Genomic DNA, 15,639 nt, shown 5'->3' with positions numbered 1-15,639 from the left:
ATGCTAATATGGATTATTTAAAGTTTATATGACATACCCTTACCTATGCCTATGTTAGTGTATTTGATATTAACAATGTACCCTATCGTATGACCTATGTTTCTATTGTTCAATAATAATTTCCACATCTGTCTTGCCGTATTCATGTACCTTTGGTATATTCATAACAACAACGATTTCAAAATATAAGCAGACCTGAAAAATAATTAACACTCAAAGTAAGGTTGAGCATAAGATTAATTTATTTGAAAAAAAACCGGGCATGTGCGAGTCAGGCTCGCACAATGAGGGTTCCGTACCTACTACAGTCGTATTTTTTCGACAATTTGCAGGATAATTCAAAAACTATGATACATAAAAATAGATAAAAATCTGTTTTAGAATGCACAGGTGATGACCTTTCATATTCCCCCACTTGATATAGTTGAGTATCTTACTTAGAAAATTAAAAATACTAATCATTAGTTCATGACCACAATTAAATTTTTTTTGTGTGATGTAACCACAAATTCGTGGTTTTCAGATTTTTTCCCGAATGTCTCTATATAACATACTAGCTGATCTCCGCGGCTTCGCCCGCGTAGATTTAGGTTTTTAAAGATCCCGTATATCCTTCAGGAATAATGTAGCTTTCTACTGGTGAAAGAATTTTTAAAATCGGTTCAGTAGTTCCAAAGATTACCCCCTACAAACAAACTTAACGACATTACCTCTTTATATAATATAACATATAACATATATAACAATTTCATATATTATGTAATATATTCATAACACTGCACTATCGTGGAATGTTGTTTATGTTCGCCGTGACTTAAGTTTAAGGTTAATATGTTGGCATTTGGCTAATTCGAGCGGCATGAATCGCTCTATATTTTTCTTTAGATGAGATGAGGGAAGTATGTAGTTTAAATTATGCGTAGTAAGTATAGGAAGGAGGTCGCACAAAATTCGTAAAAGGCTAAAGAGCTGCTAGGGCTGTCATAGGCACATATTTCAGCACTGAAAATGCAAGTTATGTTAACAGTGGTTGCCACGTAAAAACACTTGAGGATTAGGTATTATGAGATTTTATGTTGGTACATCTCGATAACGTTGATAGCGACCACAATAATGTCAGAGTAAAATGGCCCTAAACATTCTTGATTTAAAGTCACGCATTCAATACCCTTATTTTTATTTGACAAGATTTCCGCTTGGAGAGCTGTCTGTAGAACTAGGGAGTTAAGGCACACTTTGACGTTAAGCACTAACGTCAAAGTATGCCTTAACTCCTTCTCGAATCGACGCTCGAATTCTATCAACGTTGACAAGATGTAAAGTCTCATACTAACCCTTACAGATTTCACGTCAGCGCTGACCTCTGGTGTCAGCATTTTTTCGATGCTTTAATTTTCAGTATTGATTCTTTTGTGACTCATGACAGCTCTTGCGAATCCTTATATACTTACGAGATAGATTAGATATTTTCAAGTAGGAAACATTAGTAATGCTAGATTAGCTAGACGAAATCAAGGACAACTGTAGCCACTGACCTTTGTAAAAATTGCATTTAAACAAACATCTTCGATCGATTTGGCAACGCGTTGAGCAATTTCGTTCAAAATTTAAAGCCAAAACCTCGAGTACGCACTTATCGTGAATTATTGGCCGACAATTGTAGGATATTTTGGCCAATTTGTTGTCAAACAATAAGTTACTGTCGAAACATCTATCTATGGGTTTCGCAGAGTCGGCCGGTTGCGTCAAACACAAAAGTGGGTATAATATTACAAAAATACACATTGCGAGTGAGTAGTGACCGGGACCGTGCGAACAGTGATTATGCAAGGTGTATCCGATTTTGCGAAACGAATGTGACTTGAAATAACGTATATATTATGTATAAAGATTTGTAGGTTCCGTTTTTACAGTTTTGTGCTAATTTAAACAATTTTCAATAATAACCAGGTTGCGCTTGATCAAAATCTCTGGAATTCCAGAACGGGTGGATGAGGAAAGCGGAGAGCTGTGTTTGATGTCGCCCAATTAAAAAGGTACCCAAGGCAGAAGGCAGAGTGAGGGAACCCTCAGTTTGGTCGTGAATCGACGATAATAATAATAATGTCAAATAGAAGGCTATAGAGACGTGAAATCAAAGAAAAATAGGGCTACCTAGCGTCAAATGTACTGACATTTCACACCTGCTAGTGACGTCGAATACTCGACGTTTTGTTAGAACCTGTCGTGAACTGTGCCCAAGGGATGGTAAAAGTAAAAAAAACCCGGCCAAGTGCCAGTCAGGCTCGCGCAACAAGGGCTCCGTACTACAGTCGTATTTTTTCGCCATTTCGCACGATAATTCATAAACTGTGATGCATAAAAATAAATAAAAATTTGTTTTAGAATGCACAGGTGAAGGCCTTTCATATGATACCCCACTTGATATAGTTATCTTACTTCGAAAATTGAAAATACTAATTATTAGTTCATGACCACAATTTAATTTTTTTGTGTGATGTAACCACAAATTCACGGTTTTCAGATTTTTCCCCTAATGTCAGCTACAAGACCTACCTTCTTGCCAAATTTCATGATTCTAGGTCAACGGGAAGTACCCTGTAGGTTTCTTGACAGACCGATAGACAGACAGACAGACAACAAAGTGATCCTATATAAGGGTTCCGTTTTTCCTTTTGAGGTACGGAACCCTAAAATAGTACCAACATCTCAGAGGGGTAGATGACAGGGGTAGATTTGAGGGGCAGATGTCTATTGCAGGGATTAATTATATGTCAGAGAAAATATGCTGATGGATTGGAAAATCGAATAAGTGCGGGCGAGCGCGGGTGACGTGCGGGTGTGCGGGGCGTCCCCCCGCCTCATACCCCAATTGCTATCTCGACCTGTCGCGCACCTTAGTTATAATATTTTCAAAAAAATCTTTATTTTTTCACCATTTATACTCGTTATTCATATTCATATTCATATAGTACGTCATTTATATTTATATATATTTTATTACTCGTAATCAAAGTAAAATATGTTAAAGTATTGAGATCCAAAAGCGCTTTGGTAGAGTCAGCATACGTCAATGGCATACCTCCTGCCGCTAAGGAATATGAAACGTTTTTTGACCCCCGCTGAATGCCACAAATTACCTTCCCGTTACCGCCGCAGTGCCGGGGAAACCATTAAACATGCAGAAACCGCCTAAATTACACGATTGCCCTTTATACGCAACGACAATTTTAAAAAAGTAACTTACATAAGCTAAGTTCTGCTTATACGCAACGACTATTTGAAAAAAAAAATCTTGCAATTTAAAAAAATCTTTCGACTAAAGGAAGCGGCGATCGCGTTTGGCTGTATGTCGCGCTGAAACGGCGCGTTCTACTTACCGCATGCAAACTGCTATTGCAGGATATGCTTACGGATGCCTAAATCATATCCGTGAAAATATTAGCTCAACCACGACTAGTCAAACAATCGTCATAACATAATCGACTAATTTTATACAGCAATCTAGCCGAAGTGTTGACACTAAAAATATTGCACTAAATTAGAAGAAAGATAGAACGTCGTATCGTTAAAATATCGTGGTCGTTTATTATAAACACCCTCACGTGTTTTACGTGCACGTATGAACTTAATATGCGTTATTTTATCACTTTAAAGTAGGTCAAGAATGTAAGTATTTAGTTTCTTGCGAATAAAGCTTAGTGATTTTTTGTGATACATTTTCAAGTAAAACATGTCGGTGGCCATACAAAACAAGCGAATGACATCCGTTCGCGATAACAGGATTACTATTGATATCGAAGAAACATGTTGTACTGTACTATATATTTAAAAAAAATTACCTATGCTATTATATTAAGGTTATCGCGCGCTATGTTGTCATGGTATTATCAATGGTTATAATTATGTATTTTGATTTGTAGCATGAGGAACTCTTGGTCGTCCTCCCTGATAACATTAGTTTCCAAAGAATTTCCTGTTATATAGATATGACCTTACTCAAATCATGAACGTAAATCAGTCGACAGACTACTTATTTACCTATACCTATAGTTCGCGACAGGTCGAGATGGCATTCTGGGAGAGAACGCCCCGCACACATGCACAGCCCCCGCGCTAACTCGTTGCGGGTGAGGTGCGGGAGTGCGGGGCGTCCTCCCACCTCATACCCCGATTGCCATCTCGACCTGTCGCGTACTTAAGGAATTTCCATGAATGCTAGACTTTTTAAAAGGCAATTACCATTATTATCAAAATCCATACCTACTAATATTATAAATGCGAAAGTGTGTTTGTCTGTCTGTCTGTCAGCTAGCGGCTTAACAGATTTTGATGAAATTTGGTACAGAGTTAGCTTATACATATATCACACACCGGCTTTACTCACGTGTTTAGTCGACGTAAGCCCGACTAGTTTTGAACCCACCTGGGGTCCTTTTTCAAAATCAAAGAGTTCCCATCGGATTTTTAAAAACCTAAATCCACGCGGACGATGTCGCGGGTATAAGCTAGTCTTAAATATATAAAAGGAAAAGGTGACTGACTGACTGACTGACTCATCTATCAACGCACAGCTCAAACTACTGGACGGATCGGGCTAAAATTTGGCATGCTGATAGCTGTTATGACATAGGCATCCGCTAAGCAAGGATTTTTGAAAATTCAACCCCTAAGGGGGTGAAATAGGGGGTTGAAATTTGTATAGTCCACGCGGACGAAGTCGCGAGCATAAGCTAGTAAGAAATAAAACTACAAAGCATCAATTGTGACAAACGTAATTAAAAAAAAAAAAAAAAAAACGTACTTCAAAGTAAATTGAACATGATCTTCAACACATCGACTACATATTTGTGAAAACCCAAATAAAAAAACACAAATGCGCACTGTGACGCACGCTGTCGCGCCAGTTTGGTTTTATTTTGTCGAAATTTTTTCCTCGCATTAACTAGGGATATTCACGTGCATATACCTGCTTTAACTAGGTAAATACGTATTTGTAAAAAAAAATTCAATATCACTCTTTATTAGATAGAAGAATGTAAGTTCAATTCACTTTAAAGATCTTTAAAGTGAATTGAACTTACATATCTTCTATCTAAATATCTAAAATGAAAAACTGACTCACTGATCTATCAACGCAGGTACTGTTCAAACTTCAAACTATTGTACAGATAGGACTGAAATTTATAAGTTGTTAAATATAAAGTTGACGCTTCGTATCATTTCGACTCGACTGCGTAGAGTGCCTTGAGCCCACCGAGGAGAAATCTCTGCCTAAGAAAAGAATTTTGAAATTTCTGCCACACATGGAAACGGATTTGTATTTCACGTCGCTTCGTCATTTGTACCCTAAGCATTGAGCAACCAAGAAGAAAGTTATGAATTGATTCGTCAACCGAGTCAAGGGCGGTCATCCGTTTTCGAGACAAACAGCTGATGTCTGTTGCAAAATTATTCAAGCAATCTTTTAAATTTTGTATTTCTTGTGTTTTATATTGACGCACGATCAGATAGAGCAGCCAGTAAAAGCCAAGGTCTGCTAATGTTTTGTTAACTTTAACTTAACGAATCAAACGCTTACTTAATACTTAGTACCTAAGTAGAACCTAAGTGTCGATGCGGTCTGCACATGTTGAGAAAATATTAAGCTATGTTGTGTATGTATATAAGCAACGATCACCCAAGTCGGTAGCTGGTTCAAGTTCTAAAAGCCCTTCTTTATCTTTCTTTCTTGCCATAAAGTATCCATCGGCCCCTGTTATTATCACTAAATTAACCCTCTTAGTTTAAACTTTTAAAAACAATCGTTAAAACGAGTTGAAATTGAAAATTACTCTAAGTCACACATAATATACAAGATATTTACGCAACGAGTCAAAACACATTCGAGTTTGCTTCAAAAAATGTCGAGCAGGGTTGATGTGACCTAACAAATGAAAATATCAAATAATATTTTGGCCACAGGTAACAGGACAATAGAATTTCAAAAGCCACTTTCGTAAGATGATGTCGAAGAAAGTCCACTTTGGATGCGACGCACAAAGTTTGAAAGGTATTATATCGGCCACGTGAAAACAGACCGTGGCGCGAATCCGTAATTCGGCTGATAATTCAACATCTTTCACTTTCTTTTGTGTCTGTTTCAAAATTTACTTTGTACGTGAAAGTTAGTTAAATCAAATTTAATAATCCCTCAAAAAATGATTAACATTATGTAGATGTTAAATCAGAAATGAGGAAATCTTTAAAGAACTAGAGGAACCAACATTTAACTTAACATTTAATTTTAGTTTTGATTGTTTTACATTCCTTATTGCACACAAAAATAGAATGTATGTATAGAGGAGAACTTAACACCTAGAGGTATTTTTTCCGTTAACCTTTGGAAATGGGGACAGGGTTATAGTGTATAGGAGAGAGTGATTGAAGTAAAAGAAAAAGAAGAAGAAGAAGGAGAGGAAGAAGAAGAGAAGTGGCAATGGGTGTGCACTGTGCAATTGAGTCTATAACTCAAGGAACCTATAAATGTTGAGATCCCACTTCCATGGGTTTGAAATGGTGATCCCATAGGAGAAATCGTAGCGTCGTAGGTGGACGGACGATGTAAAGCGAATCGATGGAAGCCACTGTACACGAGTGGCACAAGACCATTGTTTTGTGGAAATTCATGTAAGTGATCCATGTCCAGCTGTGGACGTATATTGAAACTACGACGATGTACTAAGATGTCAAAAAAATTAAACACCCATCAGAAGTTGTTTGGTTTAACCAACAACGTTGGGAATTATCTTCTAAACGTATAAAATGAAAAGGTTACTGACTGACTAACTGATCTATCAACGCACAGCTCAAACTACTAGACGGAGCGGGCTGATATTTGCATGCAGATAGCTATTATGACGTAGGCATCCACTAAGAAAGATTTTTTGAAAATTCAACCCCTAAAGGGATAAAATAGGGGTTTGAAATTTGTGTAGCCCACACGGACGAAGTCGCGAGCATAAGCTAGTGATCTATAAGGTTGAACTAAGTTTAAAGTAAAAATCCTATACAATACCATTTGAATGGTTGTTTGTTACGTATAGAAGTAAACAGCACAAAATTTGATTGAGTAGGTACCTATTTAAGAATATTTTGACTTTGAATACAAAATAACTCCTATGCATACCCATTAGTCTTTACAACTGCCACATTCTTCATAAATCTCTGTGTAACATGCTAAGGCTAGGCTACATACAACGAGTAACGGAAACGTGCAAAGAAAGCGGCTGCTAGAAATTCTAATATACAAGAAAAGCTATAATATGAAATTACGCTGTTGAAGTCGTGCGCCATCGCCTTCACGCTCTGAAGAGTGACGTCTTCTCTCTCTCTCTTTCTCTCTCTCTCTGCGTTGAATTTCTCCATTATTCATATACTTAGTTGCTATCTTGGGATAATAATGCAGTGAGTTCCTGGATACTTCCACATAAAATTTGACTAAGAAAACAAGATTTCAACTCTTAGGTTTAATGGTTATTATCAGATGTTAGTGATAATAACCGGGCCCGACGGCTTAATGTGCTCTCCGAGGCATGGAAGGAATGAAAAAGCTGATTTTGGACACCCATGTTACTGACCGTGGTCAAGGTTGCTAATCCAGCGGCGTAATTCGCTAACTTGGTATTCAACCTGAGTAATAGCCACTGAGCTCATTTGACATTGGTTGGTTCTACATTGATGCTTCACTGTGTGACACTAAAACAGTGCTTCGTAGAAAACCTTCAATGGATTAAAAATAAATGTCAAATGAGGTCGGTGGCTATCATTCAGCGTTAGACACTGAGCTAGCGAATTATCCCGCAGGTGATCGTGTCCAGTCAATTTGGCCACAAGTCCCTCCGTGTTTTATGTAGTATCGTATATTACAATAATACACGCGCCTTCAGTATGACGTCCTGTCTTGCAGTTGTACATATTTGCAGTTACGCAGTATGTATGCCCAAGGCTTGACACTTACTATCAGGTGTGTACCCATATGTGGCAAACAAAAGCTTATTGGCCATGGTTATTAGTAACTGTCAAGCAAATAATAGGTACCGTCTGCGTCTATTCGCTATATCAATCATCTATGAAGAAAGTTACAAACTACGTTGTTGTTATATAAAAGCGAAAAAATAACTATTATTAAAAAAGTAAAAAGTTAGAACTTATTTAATTGTACCCGAAACTAATTCAGTGACAGATCGAAATTAAATCTCAGATTAATCGAAATACCTAATCTATGCAATTGTATTACTAAAACCGAGTTCAAAAATCGTATTTTAATTAGTTCTTTCAGTTGAATAGAGCTTTATAAATAAGAAAATGATTGATGATTTTTTTATTTGGTGAAGCATTTTAATCACCAATTTTATGAGATACTAGCTGCCCTGGCGAACTTTGTTCCGCCTAACAGTTGATTCAAATTTTTTAAATTTTTCTCTCCCTAAGAACCATCCTCGTACTTCAAGGAATATTATAAAAAAAGAATTAGCGAAATCGGTTCAGCTGTTCTCGAGATTTGCGATGAGCAACACATTTGGTGATTCATTTTTATATTATAGAGATATCAGCTTGTGTAAAATATGCAGTTTTTCCACAATATCTATCAAATATACAATTACATTAGTACCTATACAATAGATGACAGAAAATATTGTATATTGACCTTTAGATTGAGATTTCGGCTTGTCTCTGTCACTCATACCTACGTGACGTTTTGTCGGGCTCAACGATAGAGACAACGCCCTACGAAACCACATCTCTTTCTAAGGTCGATGTACAATATTTTCTGCCGGGTACTGTTTATTTATACGACCAAATATATGACCAAAGTGCACAGTTGACTGAGTGGGTACAAAGTTGACTCTCCCGGTGCTAAGTCACTCAGCAGAATTGTGCGAAATACCAAAATGACGCGCTTCTTTAATATTCTTACCTAAATATAAATAAATCTTAGCCTTCTTAGATCTGATAATTTAGAAACATCTTAACATGTTGAACAAACTAATCACGCAATAAATGTTAGGTAATGAGTTAGCGGATTAACATTTAGTGGGCGCTGACTCTGTATGCGTCGGCGACCATACAAAAGACTTAAACGAGCTCGTGCGTATTTTAAAACTAGTAAAGATAACAGTTTTATATATACCTAAATAAAAGAATTAGGAAGATTTTTATACAAATAAACTTTTAGAAGTGCTTTTGAATCGTTAAATGAATCTACCATTGCATTGGTTAGGAAGGCTCTTCCTAGCGAGAAGAATCGGCCATTTTTTTATTTTTTATAACAAAGAATATTAGCCATGTAAATGACTAATATTCCCCTTTCCTCTCCAACTAAGCGTCAGGCTTGTGTTAGGAGTAGGTACGACAATAGTGCACGGGCGGGGTTTGAACTGTCGACCCCCTTTTCAGTCCCGTGGTTTTCAGTCCACTCCTTTATCGGTTGAGCTATTGAGGCTCTATATTTCACACAAGCCGATATATTTGTGTCTGTCTGTTTTCATGGCGTTTTTACTCTAGAAAATCAAAGAGTTCCCACGGGATTTTTACAAAATCCCAAATCACGCAGAGAAAGCCGCGGGCTATATCTCGTGAGTAATAATATAAATAATTCACAGGCTCTTAATGAACACATGAGGTAAAATAATTGTTAGGCATTAACTACATACCTAAACAATCTAGAATTCTAGAACATTTAGTGCATCTAGTGTGAATCTTATGTAGCTGCAATTAAATTAGTGTCCGTTACCAAAGGTCATGTTTACTTCACATTTACTTATAAAGGTGCACGCATTATCGAAACGGATGCGTGCGATCCGCATTCTTTGAGAATCTTCGGACCTGGGAATCTCCAGTGTCGGTACTTAATTTATTATTATTTATTTAACGACAACCAACAACATTTAAATTGATTATTCTGTGCTAATACCACATATCTACATACAAGTTAAATCAGTAGACATGAATCTGTGAATCCTGATTCACGTGACTTAGTCCGCTTGGATTTATGTACCTACTCGTATTTTAAAAAGTCTGTGGGAACTCTTTGATTTTCTGAGATAAGAGGAAATCCAGAAAATGAGACAGTATTAGGATGCCCATCTCCATGATACATGAGCCAAATTTAGTCAAGATCGGTTTAGCGTTTATCTGAGAAAAGGTAGCAGACAGACAGACAATTACACAGTCTTGATTCTGGCAACAAAAACCGTCAGTGCAATTACTCTATCTCCTACGCTTTACCAAACTTAATCTATAATTAAAACTGAAAATATACCTGGTGTAGCTTAATAATATTGGGCGGTACTTATGATTTATTATGATACTCGTCCTCGTGTCCAACTTACCTGTAAAAAAACAATAATTCAATTAGTAATTTGAATTAAGTAGGTACGCTAATTTTATTAAAAGTAAAATATATCGAAGGTAGGTACGTAATCGAAATTCCATGGACCGCTAGGATGGCCCTTCCGGCATCAGTTTTTCCCTTCACTTTTAATAAGCATTGCCTTCAAGTCAAGACTCAAGAGTGAATAGGCATCTTCTAAGTAAGCTCATTCCATCTTAAGCTGCATCATCACTTGCCAGCAGGTCTGATTGCAGCCAAGCGTTAGTTTATAGATTTTAAAAAAACGCAAATAAATTAAAGGCAAACTTTGACGAAATACACGTTATTTAAAAAGCTTGGAGCTTTATTTCAGTTTGGTACATAACGTTTGCCGTCACTTTATAATCATGTTAACAGCTTTTGTTCATTTGCCAATTCACTAGAAGGTAAATGCTTGTTTGCGATGTGATGTCTTCACTAGAAATTAGTCATTTAATATACCCAAAGGCCACGCAAACATGTGGACAACATGAACAAGTCGCCGGCGATATTTGTTTATATTAACTAGAACAAACAATACGTTTATGGAACAAACTGAGTTGTCACGTCTCGGTTAACTCCTCTAATATGTTTAAACATGGTTTAAACAAATTATTGAGTTTGAATAACTTTGTGATATTTCTCCACTGCCTTCCTTTGTGAATACAACTGAACTGTGAACTGTGTAATTACTACCTATTGTTTTCACAGCGGAAATACTTTGAGGATGAAGATCCAAAAAATATTATTACTACAGTTTTCTAACCTTGCTTTTCAATTTTCAAATGTCAATAATCGATAACTCCACCACAGGTTCAAAATATTTTTGCAAAGAGCAGTGACCTCAACTAATACATGTACACTGAACCTGTACTTTGCTGACTTGATTTTCGCCACTTTGGCGCTGCGCTGAAGATTTATTTCTTTATTCAAAAATGTTGTACAAGACAAAGACTCCTTAAAACTAGTACACATAAAAAAGGTAGAAACAATAAAAATAGCAGCCGTGAAGTTATGTGAGCGTACTCGGAACTAAATGTTAGGAATGAGAAATCCAGAAATCTTTCATTATAGTTTCATCATAGGCGAAAAAATAAATAACTGTCATTTTGCATGGCACACGACTTCCAGAGTACTTGTGTAATTACCTATGTCCACGGATCTATATAGATCCGTGCCTATGTCCATTTCAGTGGTCAAGAGAGAGAGATAAAAAAACTTTGAAAAGAGTTCATAGTTATTACAAGCTTTGGCTACATCAAGGGCTACATTGATGGGTACGATTGAAGTTATCTCGATAATTTCGGTGCCTATCGATTTTAACAATTTTGCATTTTTTTACCAAAACCATAACTGTACAAAAACCGCAGAACATTTTTTATTGCTTTGTGCGATATAGAAGTATAGTGCGCGACAAGATGAGACGCCAATCGGAGTATGGGGCGGGCGTTCCCTCCCAGATTGCCATTTCGACCTGTCGCGTACTATAGTACCTACTCCCACTTTACGATACGGCTGAAAGATCAGTTAGTTTGACAACAACACAATACCTACGCCGAGTACAACTGAGTAGTTATTCATTCGCAATGGGCATTATATTCCAAATGCTTAGTTTAAATAAAAAACAAAACGCAGAAGATCTCCACAGTAAAATACGTGCTGATTATTTTTTTACAAATGTTCAAAGTTCGCGTTGTTACAATTGGTTGCGAGAAAAAAAACTAATTTACAATGCAATTTCGTTTCACATTAAAATTTAAGCAATCGTAGTTTTCATTAGGATTTTGCGCAGCTATTTGTCAACAGTTTTATTTTAGTTCCTAAAAACCTAAGTACTGCCTAATGATGCAAACAAGCCGTGAACTTAACTTATTAACTATTGCGATATTTCTGAAGATAATGTGTTATACAAGGAGCTATGAAAGGTGAAAGGTGTCATATGAATGGGTTTCACTTGTGCATTCTAAAACTGATTTTTGTTTATTTTTATGCATCATGGTTTTTGATTTATCGTGCAAAATATCGAATAAATACGACTAGTACGGAACCCGCGGTGCGCGAGCCTGACTCGCACTTGGCCGGTTTTTTATACTTTTGAGTGCGGAACACTAAAAATAAAAATCAATTATGCGTTTTTTCTTTAATTAATAAGGAATTGTAAGTTGTAGCAAGCAAATTGACTAACTTGTAGATGGTTTATAAATTAAATTTTTCAATTAGTTATTGCATAAATCGATTAATTTTTTCGTTATGATGGTACAAAAGTTCAACGTTTTACCTTCAAATCAATTACAGAGGTTATTTATCTCAACGATGTACTTAAGCTTTCCAGTGAAGTAAATTGAAGGCGGCTAGCATCAGAAAGGGTTCAATTATTTTTTGCAATTACTTAGCGATAAAAGAATTCTCGATAGATAATTTGAATATAGATAAATATAATAGAAGCTGTGATTGTCTAGTGGTTAGGACGTCCGCTTTCTAATCGGAGGTCGGGGGTTCGATCACGCACCTCTAACTTTTCGGAGTTATGTGCGTTTTAATGAATTAAATATCACTTGCTTTAACGGTGAAGGAAAACATCGTGTGTTCTCCATAATGTTCTCAAAGGTATGTGAAGTCTACCAATACGCACATGGCTAGCGTGGTAGACTATTGCCAAAACCGTTCTCATTCTGAGAGGAGACCCGTGCTCTGTAGTCAGCCGGCGATGGGTTGAGCATGATAATGATTATCAATTTGAATAAAATTCTGTACCTTTGATTTTGTACCTTTCTCAGTATCTCACTTAAATTGATGTACGTAAATATACCTACAATACCTACATAGATCTTCTTATTATAAAAGCCAAAAACTGAAGATTCTAAACACTCGAAGTAATTGCAAATTATTATCAAAGAAAACTAGGTAGGCCAAAGACCAAAGAATTATACATATCATGCGTATGTACTCTATTATTTAATTTAATTTCTAATTATTTCTATGCTCTCTAGAACGGATTTGATACGCCATGTAATATGGACGTAACATATCTTAGTAATATGTAATGTCGTCGGTCCATAATATCAATCCTTTTGTTCTGTATGGAAATTAAAAAGTATACCTCAATGATATTAGAAGAAAAATCTTCTAATATCATTGGTATACCTATAGTCGGATTACAATTTACAACACGTTCGTAAAAAATCTTTTTAAAATGTATCCCTGACTCTAAGGTTGAAGCTACTCAATGTAACAGGAATTTTCATCCATTGTTCAAACAAAGTCTAAAAGACAATGGAATTTAATTTGAGACGGATCAAAGTTTCACGGTCAATCTGTCAGGGTGAGAATACGACCTTGGAGTTTTAATGGCTGTATTTTATCCGGCTAAATTCTAACCTACACGCTGTCGGTCTGCAGCTAGCTACCAACTCGCTCGCAAGCTTGACAGGCGGCCTTGAGGTAAGTTGTTAAGCTTGAAAATTATAAATAATAAATAATAAATAATCTTTATTTGATAAAAATTTACAAGGTATATATAAGTACATACATATACACTTAAAAAACAAAGGCCGAACTTATCACTAAAGTACCTCCCTGGCGCAGTGGTGAGCGCTGTGGTCTTAATAGTGGGAGGTCCCGGGTTCGATTCCTGGCAGGGGTTTGGAATTTTATAATTTCTAAATTTCTGGTCTGGTCTGGTGGGAGGCTTCGGCCGTTGCTAGTTACCACCCTACCGGCAAAGCCGTGCCGCCAAGCGATTTAGCGTTCCGGTACGATGCCGTGTAGAAACCAAAGGGGTATGGGTTTAATAAAAACTGCCATACCCCTTCCAGGTTAGCCAGCTATCATCTTAGACTGCATCATCACTTACCAGGTGAGATTGCAGTCAAGGGCTAACTTGTATCTAAATAAATAAAAAAAAAGTGATCTCTTCCAGGTAACCCATACTTATGAACTTATAGAACTGTAAGAGTAGCAAAGCAGTTATATACTTACATAAACATACATTCTAGTAGGTACCTAAATTACTACTAGAAATCCATACTAATTCCATACTAATATTATAAATGCGGTGTGTCTGTCTGTCTACTAGCCTTTCACGGCCCATCCGTTCAACCGATTTTGACGAAGTTTGGTACAGAGATAGCTTGTATCCCGGGGAAGGACAAGGGCTACTTTTTATCCCGGAAAATCAAAGAGTTCCCACGGGATTTTAAAACCGAAATCCACGCGGACGAAGTCGCAGGCATCATCTAGTATATATAATAACTAGCTTATGCTCGCGACTTTGTCCGCGTGGACTACAGAAATTTCAAACCCCTATTTCACCCCCTTAGGGGTTGAATTTTCAAAAATCCTTTCTTAGCGGATGCCTACGTCATAATAGCTATCTGCATGCCAAATTTCAGCCCGATCCATCCAGTAGTTTGAGCTGTGCGTTGATAGATCAATCAGTCAGTCAGTCAGTCAATCAGTCAGTCAGTCAGTCAGTCACCTTTTCCTTTTATATATTTAGATGAACAAGTGTTGGTAGAGTGTATTGCTTGCTTTTCTTGCTTCTTTAGTAGTGGGAGCGCGAGTGGTGCTTATCGAATGTTACACGCGCGTAAAGGTAACACGCATTATTTTTTCTTAGAAGCTAATTAATTAAGTTTAAACTATCAAAAGTTTATAGATCCATTTCGCCATTATGCCCAAGGTCTTCTGCGCTGCCGCAGACCGTGTATCGTCTTGCCCAAGCAGCAGGTAATTACGGGGCAAACAATACGTTTTGTAACCAGTCGCACGATCTTGAGACTTGCGCCGCTAAAATGAAGTTAATTGTTTATTATTTAATAAATTATTTATTTATTTTAAATTTAGTTTTAATTTTATATTTGTTATTTTAGTTTTAATTTAGTTTTATAGGACATTTTGATTTATTACCAATAGGTAGGTGCTTATCCGAGTTTATCAAAATAATATTTGTTTTAAAATGTTTTACAGGTGAAATTTTGCGAGCTGTCAGTAGATAAGGTGGAAATTAAAAATTATTTACGACAATAACGTTAAAAATGCGAAAGCCTGTTTGTTTTATGGCTTGTTGGTTTGTCCTTCAATCATGCCGCAACGGAACAACAGATCGACGTAAATTTGAATCAATATAGAGTGACACAGGCTACTTTATAACCAGGGAAATCCATAAGTTTCCAAGGGATTTTAAAACACCAAAACCCTATCCAAATTACCCATAATATATTCGTAAAATAATTATTTTCCCCCCT

At 36.7% G+C, this 15,639-nt stretch overlaps 1 protein-coding gene across 5 annotated transcripts in view; it reads right to left on the bottom strand.

Annotated features, from left to right (window-relative positions):
• Positions 1-15,639, bottom strand: part of sona (sol narae) — a 131,994-nt gene that overhangs the window by 82,798 nt on the left and 33,557 nt on the right. The window contains exon 2 of one of the 5 annotated variants that reach the window (XM_069499876.1): positions 10,304-10,373. The exons of the other annotated variants lie outside the window; for them this stretch is intronic. The gene's annotated coding sequence lies outside the window, so the exon portion shown is untranslated. The remainder of the gene's footprint in view (positions 1-10,303; positions 10,374-15,639) is intronic. 5 annotated transcript variants of the gene reach the window in all.

The sequence above is a fragment of the Maniola hyperantus genome, chromosome 7 (genome assembly GCF_902806685.2).
Source record: "Maniola hyperantus chromosome 7, iAphHyp1.2, whole genome shotgun sequence".
Classification (NCBI taxonomy): domain Eukaryota; kingdom Metazoa; phylum Arthropoda; class Insecta; order Lepidoptera; family Nymphalidae; genus Maniola; species Maniola hyperantus.
The sequence above is the reverse complement of the archived record's forward strand: the minus strand, read 5'-3'. Positions and strand labels throughout refer to the sequence as shown.